Here is a 12,940-nt window from a genome sequence, read left to right as displayed (position 1 = left end):
AATTTAAGTTACCTTAGTGGTTTATTACATTCACTGTGCATTCAGGATATAAAAGAAATCATGTAAAGAAACATATATTTTGCAAGATGCTGGATTTAATAGGATTTTTCATTTTTTAAAAACATTTTTAACTGAGATATTTACTTTCTTTTCCAAACTAAGACATTAGTCTGCTGTTTTTTATGGAAACTCTCAGACAAAATAGTTTGTTAAAAAAATAAAAATAAAAAAGCAGTGATATCTCCTTATACTAACACCTGAAGATGAAAGTGATCGCAATTTCAATTCTTCCGCACAGAAAGAATGCTGTACCATAATGACACGTTTTAAAATAATTTCTGTTAGTGAATACTGGCTTCTTCGGAAGTAATGATAAAGATAAATGGGTATGTAAATGTAAAAATATTATTTATTGAAGGAAGAAAAAAAAAGGTTCTGTGTTCTTTCTCAGGTACTACTCCAAGTTATTGTAGCATTAATAACGGTGGAAATACTGCAGACTCTAATTGTTTTGTGTCTGGAGCCTAACCAAAAAAAGGCTAAACGCATATAGAAAAGGAGCTAAAAAAGACATAATATTTATCTGGTACTAAAAATTGATATATCCTTAAAATATCATGCAGCACAGGAGGAGTACTTGGAAAACTGAGTAGAATTTATATACACATAATAAATTTTCAGCTTACAAAGGAGAGAAACTTTTCTTTGTAGATAAAAGCAACTCCTTTTCACTCTTCTAAACACTTACAAGTAAGGATTTCCAATATTAATGAATAAAGCTTTGCAGCATGGCTGTGATGTGAAATACCTACCACTTGCTCAGGGAAGGGAAGTTTCATGACTTGATCACACAGTAACTGTTCATCAGGCTCACAAAGGAGCCACGAATACTGCTAAAACAGCTTGGCGCAGACTCTTGGATTTTGACCAGATTTTTCCTCCCAGAAATTCCCCTTTTTGGATCTGTGCCTCCAACAAATGCCACCTTTACATATCTTAACTGCTCCTTCCAGATAGCATTTTTCAGAAGCTGCTGCGTTAAAATCTCAGAAACTCCATGTCTTTCAAAATATGTATGCCACCGAGAGGACAGCTCTCAAGGTTGCTTCTGCTTCCCAGAATATTTTCTATTGATCTGCATTAAAAATAGATTCCCGTGAGACGTCTGTCTGGGTGAATACCTTTTAGACTATTGCTAGCAGCTCCTGAGGATTTAAGCTGTTTTATAGAACAGCACATGTATAAACGTAGGTCTTTTTCCTCCAAGTAACCCATAGCTGCATTTAAATATTAGATAACATATGGGCTGGGGGGAAAGCTGGGGATTTTCTCACGCAGTGCACTGTTGAATAGGAGCACAAAAAACTGAGCTCTGCAATGCCCTGAGCATGCTGGCCAGGGTTCAGCACAGTTCCACACAGCTGAGATGGTCCCTTTGATCTGTGGGATCAGAGGTTCAGCCTCATCCCCACCAGACTGTTGTTAGGCTTTTAGCGGGGAATTTTAGATTTAAGTTCTCATTTTTACTCATCCCGGTCTGCTCTTGCTGTCAGGTCAGGAGCAGTTTTGGGCACCAGTGGGGTCTAGTGTGAAGGAATTGTGTTGACTCTCCACCCATACAGGGAATGGTGCTGGTGTGAGTCTTTGCCCTGTGCAGGAGGAGATGCTGTGGGGCAATGCTTTGAGATCAAACTCCTCTGAGTGGGCTCCCTGGCCAAATCCCATCTGCCTAGAGATGCCGTTATCCCAAAAGAGCTATGAAACAATTTGCCACCTTGCTGTGGTGACGGACGCATCACTATGTGCTGCTTGATGTTTCTGTAGTTTAGTTGGGACGAAACACTTCTGTGGTGTCCCTTTATTCAGACTTTGGAGATGATGACATTTCCAGATAGGAGCTGTGTGGAATTCCAAAGATCTTATCTCTTTGTATTAAACAAGAAAAAATCTGCTTTGAGTTTGATTTCCATTACAAGGGTTAAAATCTGTGGACCTCATTTTCTAAGCTGGGACACCATTTCCATTCCATACGCATGCAAGTGACACTCGTGCCTGCACATCTCACTTAATTGAGGACTGAGTCATTCCCTCCTACATTCAAACCCGTGTTCCCAACAGCTGCCTCACACTGTCTTCTGTAGCTCTTCTTTTTATTTACTGAAATTTTCTTGCATATACTATATATTTCTTCCTAAATCACAGTCACAGTCCTCCAAAATTCTGACATTCTCAGTTGCTACTGGTAGGGCATTCAAGGCTGTTCTTCCTGTTGCCAGTTCTGCTGCTGTTGCTCTCACAAAAATATTTCTGAGACTTTTGAGAGGTTTGATTCCTTTAGGCAAAGATACCAGCATTAGCCTGGTTCCCATGGCTACCAACTCCTCAGTCACTCTTCAATACTGCTTCTCTCATCCAAAAAAAATAATTAAAAAAAAAAATAAATCCTTATCTATGGACACTGCAAGTTGAATTTCAGCTTCCTCTTCTTATTCACATTGGCAATAAGAAACCCTGAAGAGAAAAGTAAAAGAAATACAGGAGTGTGAAGCCCCACTTTGACGGTTCTGTGAAAGGTCACTGCTGTCACAAGCACATCATAAAATCCCAAGCATAAATCTGTCCAGGTCCATCACAATTCATTGTTTGGTTTACTTGATTAAGTTTGGCTAAATTTTTGGCACTATCGAGTCAAATAAATTGAAAGAATATTTTGAAGCAAAATGAGTGAATTTTGTTACCTGCTTTCACAATGAAGAACAAGAAACACCAAAATTATTAACTTTTCATTTCCAATCAGGACATCTTTAAAAAATTAAAGGAATAGAATATTCAGATAGCTGTGAGCATCATTCACAGAGTAAAGCAAAAAATTACATTTTTGTTCCTTCTTCAGGCAAGGGAAAGCCCAATTTCTTGATTGAACAAGAATTTTTTGCCTTAATACAGCATGTCTTTAAGGACCACATAAAACCTAATTTTGTTGGCTTTCACTCTTTCTTCACACACTCCATTGTATACTTCAGTGGAATGGTTAAAGCACTCTCCTGAAGTGCTCTTATAGCAGGAAAAAACACCCAGTTCAGTTTTTCCAGGTTCCAAAAGAGTGTCCCAAGCCACAAGCCGGTCAATGAGGTTTTCTTCACCTCTCACTCATAAACCTAGCCATATAGAGTTATTTCCACTAGACACACTGACAAAATCCACATAGATGCATGACTGGCTTTGAGATGAACAAGATTGCATTCCTTTAATTAACTAAACTGGTTTTAAAGTTTTAGCCTTTTGGTAGTTGACCAAACCAGAACATAGAATCTCAGATGAGAGCTTATTGATGTTATACAGTCATACATTAGTATATCATAAAACACTTGATAGCCCAAAATACTTGACATGTGTATAATTTAAACAGTCTAGAGTGTCAGGGAGCCTCATGCTGATTTACCACTGTATACATCTCCTGAACTGCACAAAACTGCAGAAAACAGAACATTTTCTGGTGACATATTATCAGCGGCAGCTGGTCAAAAGATGGGGAGAAACTGTCATCTAGAAAAAGATAATAATAATAAAAAAGGCTTATTTTCTTCTTTTTAACTATAAAGTTAAAATAGTAGCACTATATATAATGTTTAATGCTTTGGATTTTTTTTTTTCTCGGAACTGATGCAAAATATTTGTATAACTGAGGAAAAGCAGCCAGATTTAGAACACTAAAAATTGATTAGCTGACAGAAAAGTTATTTAAATTCAATGATAATGGCAGAACTTTTTAAAAACATTATTCTTTTGGGACAAATATGAGATGAAATTTCACTCTTGAACAGGATTTCTACATGACTTTCTAGCATGCCCTTTGTTAAGACCCTGGATTAAATCAATCCTCAAAGCATTTTTCCTGCAATAACACAGCCTTCTGCAGCTCTGCTACACCAAGCGTCTGCTGTCATGGTAGTTTAGCTCTCTGATCCCTCTGAAGTATTGCTGTCCTAATAACAGTAATGGTAGGGCTATCTAGTGTCTCGATTTCCCTACATATGCCCTGTTGGATCTCTGGAAGAGCCGTATGGTGGAATTTGAGGAGTGTACATTTGCCCAGGATTTAAGGATAGCAAAAAACAAGCTGGAATAGTTTCTTCATCACAGGTTTCATGCTTCGTTTGGATCAACTTTTCAGCATGTGTGAGATGAGTCTGATGTTTCTGGAAGGCATCAAAACTCCTGCATATGTACGGTACAAGTGGTCTCTTTGTGCACAGTGGATGTGACACAATCAGGGTTACTGTGGACCATCTGTGCAGCACACGCAGTGAATCTGACGCTTTCTGTCATCATCAAACATAATACTCATGCACTACTCAGCAGAGGCTTAAATAATGGTCAAAGCCACTAAAACAAATAACCAACCCACAGCCATCCACACTTTTTCCACAATGGGCTTCTCTTTAGGAATCTCTTCTTCCCAAAGCTGAGAGGAAAGGTAGGTTTCATTTCACCAAAGTACAAATTCTTCTGACAAGGAATATGCACTTCTGGACAATTCACCCCCTTCTCAGCAATCCATTAAAATAGGCCAGATGAACTGCCATCATCTAAGAGTGCCTATTTCTCTCTATTCATAACAGAGACAGCCTAAAATGAAAACCTCAGCAGTAAATGTATGCCTGTTAAAGGCCATTACAACTGGGTGATGAGCATTGTACTAAGCACCCTCCAAAAAGCTGTCAGCTAAATCTAGGTTGTTCTAAAATGCTTTCTGCTTGTCCAGAGCTATGTGCCATCGCATTCATCCTCCCTTCAATCCGCTCACCATTCACAGAAGGGCCTTTGGGTGAGTCAGAGGTCAAAAATGAGAGCTAACTTCACTTCTGTAGTATTGAATGTCTGCCTCTTGGACGTCCTTGGGAACTTTCTGGGACAGGGCAACCTTGGATATATGTACAGACTGCGGGACGAGAGGCTGGAGAGCTGCCCTGCAAAAAAGGGACTGCGGAGGTTCTGTTTGATGGCAAGTTGAACATGAGCCAGCAGTGTGCCCTGGCAGCCAAAAGGGCCAACCATACCCCGGGGTGCATCAGGCACAGCACTGCCAGCCTGTCGAGGGAAGGGATTGTCCTGCTCTGCTCTGCGCTGGTGTGGCCTCACCTTGAGTACTGTGTGCAGTTCTGGGCACCGCAGTATAAAAAGGACATAAAACTTTTAGAGTGTCCAAAAGAGGGCTACAAAGATCATGAAGGGCCTAGAGGGCAAGATGTATGAGGAGCAGCTGGGGCCCCTTGTTTTGTTCAGCCCCGAGCAGAGCAGGCTGAGGGGAGGCCTCATGGCGGCCTGCAGCTCCCTCACAGGGGAGCGGAGGGGCAGGCGCTGAGCTCTGCTCTCTGGGGACAGCGACAGGACCCGAGGGAACGGCATGGAGCTGGGACAGGGGAGGGTCAGGCTGGGGGTTAGGGAAAGGTTCTGCACCCAGGGGGTGGTCGGGCACTGGGACAGGCTCCTCAGGGAAGTGGTCACAGCACTGAGCTGCTGGAGTTCAAGGAGCATTTGGACAACGCTCTCAGATACATGGTCTGATTTTGGGGTGGTCCTGCATGGAGCCAGGAGTTGGACTCAGTGGTCCTTGTGGGTCTCTTCCTACTTGGGATATTCTGTGATTCTATGAAATTTCTCTCATAAACCAAGCATGCATTAATACTCAACTAAAAACTTAATTGCTCTCTCGAAATGAACATGTACATATTTCCAGTCATTAACATCCCCTTTGATACCAATTGCAGTAAACGTTTCAAATATGACAGCTTTTCTTAGAATTTTCATTACTATAACATGCAACTCAAAGGAAAACTGCATATAATTTGAAGCATATTAATGAACTCCAGTTTATGCCAGTTTATCCAAGAAGGTAACTTCATTGAGTGCATTTGAAAAACAGTGCCTAATTCTTAGGGGATTAGACCTTTCACAATGTTCTGGGTGCTGCAAGTTAAATTTTGTTAGTGATGGTGAAAAGACCTGCTCCCTGCTGTAGTTGTGAAATTACACCAAATCCTCTTATGCTGCAAGTGTGTAACTGAAGTTTGTTAGGACTATTATGTGCAGCCTAATCTCTGCTCAACACAACAAGAAATTTTCAGTATTCTTTGTGGCACAAGAAGTACTAAGAAATAATTCAGCAGAACTGCTCACTACATTTTTAAGCATGTTGTGTTATCAAATGTATGTTTAACATAGTCTTTTAAATCTGGTAACAACTTACCTTCCTTTTAATTGCTCCCTCAAGAATCATTGTTCTCTCATATGATCTGTTAATAAAAATAATATACCAATAAAGGAATGAATATGTATAATATAATGTTTATTTATAAGATACTCTCTCTTCAGTAAGCTGTTCTGACATACTCCCCTCCCTGAAGACCTCATGAATTTGTAATTAATGAGGCCTGATTTTAAGAATTTCTTCTGCACTGATAATTTTTCCACATCTCATGAACTTAACTATGAGGAAGCTGTGCCTTATACTTAAATAGGAAGAAAAAAAAAAAGAAAAAAAAAAGAAAAAAGAAAAAAAGGGAAAAAAAAAAGAAAAAAGAAAAAAAGAAAAAAAGAAAAAAAAGAAAAAGAAAAAAAAAAGCAAAAAAAAAAGCCCAAGAAGCTGTTTCACTCCAAGGGGAGTGAAATCTCTCCTTTCAATATTTTTAGGGTCACTGACAAGCAGGGTATCAAGGCTGTCCCCCTGCCAAGCAGAATGTCTGTGCATGAGGAGCAAAGAGCACCATCCCAGAGGGATGGGGGCAGTGTCTCTGGATGCCCCAGGAGGCAATTTGCCTTTTCCAGCAGCTCTTCTCTTCCCTTGGGGGTGAGTAGTCCTTGCTCATTCATGAAATCCTATTCAGCCTCTGACTGTCATGTTGCTCTGGCTGGTGTGGACACTTTCCCAGTCTGAAGGCCTTGGGTGGAAGTTGCATGGCTCAGAAACACTTGTTTGTTGCTCTGATATTATTCTAGTCCTGATCTATTCCCTTGTATAACATCAACATTACAGATAAATATTCAGAAACCATTTATCATGCCTGAACCTTTAATCTTCCGTGACCAATTGAGCTATATTATTGAGTTTAATGGTAGCTTTGATGAACCCATTTTTTTCCCCAATTTTTACTTTATAAAGCTGGCATGGATGACACTTATCAATATCAACTCCATATTTTGTACATTTACTGTGTCACATGTTAATTCAAGATCAGCACCCTACCTTGGTATTTTGCTGTAGAAGAGGACTGACAAAAAAGCACTGAGCCTCCCTAGTGCCTGGTTTGCAAATACCAGAACTCATGGACCTTATCTGGTATAGTGTACCCCTCTCTCTTTCTCCACTGTAGTGGAGTAAGTAGATAGTACATGCACATTTATGCTTTGACTAACTTCCTTATCCTTAGTGTGAGTTTAGGAGGAAGTAGAAATTGTCAAGAGATTAGTAGATGGCACATAACACCTTCAGAATATGCTCACACTGCTTGCCACCACATCTGTACAACTATAGCATTGCTCTGCAGGCATTCACATATTTTTTCTCCTTTTCTCTGTCCACTATGCCTCCATTCTGATGGTTACCGGCATATTGTTTTATTTATTCAGTGAAAAACATATTTCAAAAATGAAAGCTTCTGTGAGAGCACTTGTGCTCAAAGTTTCCCTAACTCCGAATGAGAGGTGATGGATATCATTAAGGGGCAGGGGAAAGGTATTTGAATCTCTGATGTTTTGAAAATCAGGATCATTGTTACTTTTAATTAGAACAGAAGTGTTATAAAAATGCTTGTTGAAGAAGCTCTCTTGGTTTCTACTTTTTTGCTCTGATGTTGCCTTCTGCTGTACAAAATTGTATTATATACACTGAAAGACATAAATGGTGCATAAACTAATATAGTAATGCCGAAACAGTTGTGTTTGCCTGAGACATCCAATCACATATGCCCTTCTTGATTTACTGACACAGTTACAGGAAGGTGATGTGCTGATGTTTGACCTCCATTTCATAGGAGAGAGGGAACTGCTGACAGATGTTGAACGTACAGGCTTGCAAGTCTGCAACGCTTCCCTGTCCTTTGCCAATAATAGCTTTGATTAGCTCATTTTCAGAACGTGCTTCAGTACCCATTAGTTTTGCCTGTTCTTGACAAAACATAGCACTAGGCAATGATTTTTATTTTTTTTTTAATATTCAGTTTTCTGTTGTCGTCCTTTTTTTTTTTTTTGCACAGTTACGTGTATAACAGAATAAGCAAAACAAACACATTACTCTTCATCAAAATATGATACATTTCTTATTAAACAATGTTACTTTAACTATGTTCTGCATTTCTAATCATCTTTGACACCGAGGCTCCCTCTTTTTTTTTCTATGATAGCAATAATTTGGATTCATTTTTGTCCTAGTAATGAATGAAAGTGGTGTGTAAATTCTATTCCCAGACTAGCCAGATTAACAACTGTAAAACCCTTCAATCCTCTAGTTGGCAAGTGATTTATTGACATGACATTCAAATGTGTTTTGCTTCAGCATTAATGACAGGAGTTCCAGAACTTCTGTCACTGAGGTGATAAATGGATCCTTATACATACAGCCTTGAAAAACTGGGACTGGTGCCATTTTTTCCCTTCACTTTATTGAAAAACACATCCCTTTACATTTATAGGAAGTAGCAACTTCTTTTTCTTTCTGTGATTATAATACATCACCATTTTGTTTATGCATGGTTAATCACTTTATTTGACTTGTTGTTATTGGGAGGGTATAGGTTAGCATGCAGGAAAGTACACTGAAAACAGCTGTTGCAGGACTGATTTTTGACCTTGAAAAGGATAACTGGAATGAATAAACCAGCCTAATCAAATGCAATAGTAGTAAAACTGCTATAGTCATGAAACACATTGGCAATGCATTTTCTACTGTGTCTGTTTTAAGTATATCTATACAAGCTTATAAAAAGGATTCCCAAGGACACACTGTCCTAAACTGATGTAAAACCATTGAAACTACAGCAGTTGCTAAAATATTTATGCAAATGAAAAATAGCAGATTTAATCATAATGATATAAAAGCTCTCTAATATTTTCAAAACTATATTCAAGATGTGACAAACAGTGAGTTTCAATCAAAGAGAAAAGTGAAATCTGCTTTTTTTTTCTTTTTTTTTTTTTAAACCAAAATCTTTTACTCAGAAAAGTCAGACTTGTCTGTGGAAAAAGACTGATTTTAATACATTTCTTCTTTTGGGATTGGGTTTTCATAGAATCATAGAATGGCTCAGGTTGGAATGGACCCTAAAGATCATCTAACTCCTACTCCCCTGCCATAGGCAGGGATGCCACCCACTAGAAGAGTTTGGTCAAAGCCCCATCCAGCCTGGCCTTGGACACCTTCAGGGATGGGGCATCCACAGCTTCTCTGGGCAACCTGTGCCAGTGCCTCACTGCCCTTACAATGAAGAATTTCCTCCTAATGTCTAATCTAAATCTGTCCACTTTTAATTTAAGACCATTCTGCCTTGTCCTATCATTATCTACCCTAGTAAAGGGTCCTTCTCTATCCTTTTTTATAAGACCTCTTTAAGTATTGAAAGGCTGCAATGAGGTCTCCCTGGAGCCTTCTCTTCTCCAGGCTGAACATCCCCAGCTCTCTCAGCCTTTCTTCAGAGGAGAGGTGCTCCAGCACTCTGAGCATCTTTTAGCCCTCTCTGGGTTCGCTCCAAATCCCAGACCTGGATGCAGCACTCCAGGTGGGGCCTCACAAGGGCAGAGCAGAGGGGCACAATCACCTCCCTCACCCTGCTGGCCTCTCCTCTGTTGATGCAGCCCAGGATGCAGTTGGCCTTCTGGGCTGCAAGCACACACTGCTGGCTCGTGTCGAGCTTTTCATCCACCAGATCCCCCAAGTCCTTCTCTGCAGGGCTGCTTCTCAGTGAGTTCTTCTCCCAGTCTGTGCTCATGTCTGGGATTGCCCCAACCCAGGTGTAGCACCTTGCACTTGCACTTGAACATCATGCGGTTCATATGGGCCCAGTTTTGTAAAAATATTCTGTATTCATTGAAGTGAACTCTGTTTTCAAACAACAACAAAAAATCAAACAGTTCATGCTGCAGTTGCTTTTATTTAGGCAAATTTATTGAAATTGAAGGAAAGAAAAAAGAATTATACAATGATCAAACAAAAATGAACCACTTCTATGCTCAAATATTTCAGTGAACCCCGTTCTTTCTTATTATTAATGGTTACCACGTTGACAAAATTTTCTGTGTTGACTGTTTGACCTGGCTTGGGAATGAACACTAAATTTAAAAAACTCAGCAGTTTCCCAGAACAAGAAAACTATTATCTGTTCTTCTGTCTTAATAAAATATTGTAGTAAACCCAATCGGCTAGCATGGGTCATATGGTATTTTGAAAAGGTTCCATGTTCAGATGTTCCAGATAGGCTTATATCCTTTTCTGGCATTGCTTACACCAAGTGTTTCACAACTCAGTCACAGCACTGCTCTTGATGCATGCTGAAAGGACCCTCGTGCCAGCTTGCAAAGGCAGGAGAAGGCAGGTGAAAGAATCAGTGTTGGCTGCCCCAAAATCACCGCTTACAGCAAGGGCCATGCCAGCCTCCTTAAGACACTGTTTTAAGGTGCCCAGACTGAACAGTTGTTACTCAGATTAAAATTAAGGTTGCTTTGCTAAAGAAAGCAGGCATAAACTCAGTGTGATTCAGTCACTTGCTCTGATCTGAAGCTCGGTAGAAAGCACTGCCTGGACCAGCAACAACTGCTGCATCAGCAACGCAGACAATCCATTACAAGCCCAAACAGCCCAGTGGTTAAAAAGCCAGTGCCAATATTTTTTGAATATCTCTGGAGTTTATCACAATTCTAATGTGAAAAATTGGGATGAAATTCCTGGAACAACCAACTTTCCTTCCTCCAGTGAATCTGCAGCTATTCTGCACAGCTCTTCTCCAGCATATTCATGCATCTGGAAGAGGGATGGGGGAAAGTAGAAAGTGCCCTTGTATGGAAAAAGCTTGAAAGCAACAAAAAGTGAACTTAACTTTGATGTATCCCAAAAAGGTTTAATAAGTGTTTGTCTGTTGGGTGAAATATATTGATGCTTTATTTATTTATTTATTTGTTTGTTTGTTTGTTTGTTTGTTTGTTTGTTTATTCATCCTTCATAATAATAATAACATAATTTTGTTAGTGATTTTTGTATCTTTAGCTTGGACAAACTTAATCAAAATCATTTCTGTTATATTTCTGAATGCCTATTTGTTCAGGAGGATCAGGGTAGTTGCTCATGCAATTAGGTTTCCATGTAAAACTGTCTGCTATGATTCCCGAGAGCTTTATTATATGTGAAAGATTAAATGTAGTTTTCCCAAGTCTATGCAGGTTTTCCAAGTCTTATAGGAAACACTCCTACTGTTCAATAGTGCAGAATGCAGTTTAAGTGTAAGGTCAGCATTAGGCAAGAGGGAAATACGAGCTGTTTTATACTTGAACACAAACCACAGGCTTTCGAAAATACTGGTAAAGTTTCAGTACTGTGAGAAAAATTATGATACATTTTTACGGCTCTGAAAAGCCTGATAAAGACTGGAATATAGTCATAGATATTTAAACAAAGTTTCTATTACACTGCCTCCTGACATTTTGTCAAATCAGATGGGTTCAGGCAACGTAATATTATCAACTTCAGTCCCATGTTAAAACCCTTGAAAGGATCTGAATGTATCTGTAGGAGCGCATGGATTTGTTTTGCTAATTTTGCTATTTTTTTGCTAACTTGTCAATACCTACAGTGTAAACTGAAGACACAATGATGCTGCAAAGTAGCATATTTTGATAACAAGTAGCACCTTACCTTACTTGCAGCCTGTTTTGCTCATCACTGGCTGCCTTTCTCAGAGGTGACTGTGAAGGGCTGGTGGCTTTGTGTTGTCCTCATCAAAGCTGCTGCTTTGCAGTCTCTTGTAGCCTCCTGTGCCCTGTTTTCAGGGAGAAGAGCAGGTGGAGAAGCCATCACGAAAACAGTGGTTAAGATTAGGATATGATACACCAGCTTGTTTAGTATTTGTTAATACATTGTTAATGCAATGTTTATTATATATACATATACTTGGAAAGTGATCACTGGGAAAAAGATGAGGCAAGTGACTTGGGGGAACCAAAGGGCTGAGGAGGAATTCTGACCTCAGTTATTCAGATGAATGATGGCAAGTGAATTACAGTGTTAAGCAACGTAAAATCATGGCTGTTGAAAAGCATGAACTACCCAGACATTAGAGCATTCTCAATTAACCTTATCAGCCCAGCAAAGAGGCCAGGTTCTCACTGCAGCTCCATTAAGGCTCTGCTGACTGCAGTCAATAAAAGACAGGATATGCCACAGAGATAAGAATGGGGTGATAAAGGCTGCAGATGTTATAATGCCGTAACCAAGTGTGCAGCCCTGTCTCTAATACAATCAATGGTACTAGGGAGAGGAACAGAAAGTTCAGAAAAGAGTGTTGGAACCAGCAGCCTGTGAGGTGGAATTCACAGCAGCAGAAAGACAAAGAAATCAGGAATTTAAAAAGATTTTCAAATGATTATAAGGACTGACAACCTAAAAACCTGACTGAAATACCTAGAAAAAATTCATGCATAGGCTAATCTTTATTGGATCAGGAGGAGGTATAATGATGAGGGACACCCACCCCACCTGCACTTGCTGAGAATTTCTTAAATCTTACATTGAAACTGCTGCTGCTGGATAGTGGTTGATAGTACTGCACAGCATCTCTAGCATAACAATTCCCACATTTCTATATCAGCTGAAAATTAAAGAGGAAGGAATGGGATAGAGTCAGTAATGCAGCTGTTCATAGCTTTACCACCTAAACCTCTCCAAAATTATTTTTAA

Source organism: Anser brachyrhynchus (assembly GCF_964034855.1).
Source record: "Anser brachyrhynchus genome assembly, chromosome: 2".
NCBI lineage: Eukaryota > Metazoa > Chordata > Aves > Anseriformes > Anatidae > Anser > Anser brachyrhynchus.
The sequence above is the reverse complement of the archived record's forward strand: the minus strand, read 5'-3'. Positions refer to the sequence as shown.